The sequence below is a fragment of the Triticum dicoccoides genome, chromosome 3B (genome assembly GCF_002162155.2).
Source record: "Triticum dicoccoides isolate Atlit2015 ecotype Zavitan chromosome 3B, WEW_v2.0, whole genome shotgun sequence".
Taxonomy (NCBI): domain Eukaryota; kingdom Viridiplantae; phylum Streptophyta; class Magnoliopsida; order Poales; family Poaceae; genus Triticum; species Triticum dicoccoides.
The window spans coordinates 579478645-579479353 of record NC_041385.1 but is presented as its reverse complement, the minus strand read 5'-3'; positions in this window follow the sequence as shown (position 1 = coordinate 579479353).

The window sequence follows — 709 nt, the reverse complement described above, 5'->3', positions numbered from 1 at the left end:
CGGAGAGGAGGGAGAAGAAACCATGAGGGGAGGGGAGGGGAGGGGAGGAGGGAGGAGGGAGGAGGAGGTCGCCGGAGAGGAGGAGGAGGTCACCGGAGAGGAGAAGTATGGTGGAGGAGAGAAGGGAAGATGAAATGAAGAGAGGAGGAGAGGACCAGCCATATATACGGCATACTAATGGCGCACCGCGGGCAGGTGCGCCATTAGTAATTGTTTTTTTATTTTTTTATTTATTTTGAATTTTGAAGGCGGGAAGATACTAATGGCGCACCATGGTCAGGTGCGCCATTAGTAACTTTTATTTTTATTTTTTTGACTTATTTTGAATTTTGAAGGCGGGAAGATAGTAATGGCGCACCATGGGTAGGTGCGCCATTAGTAAGTTTGAATTTTTTTGATTTTTTTGCCTCTCCAGATCTTAAAAGCACCGTATCTTTTTTTGTTAGTTTTTGAGGATTTTGAAAATGTTTAATAGGGTTCCCCCGTTAAATTTGGATGTAACTTTTCGAGTAGATGATTTTTCATATAAAAAACTTTTTCATCCGAGTTAGTATGCAAAAGTTATGCCCATTTTTACAAATTCTCGCGAGATTTTGCAAATGAAGTCAAAATTCATATTTGCAAATTTTCCCAACAACTAGGCCACATATCACATGGGAAACTTATTTTCTTTTATTTTTTTGACATTTTTATCATTTTCTTTTATTTT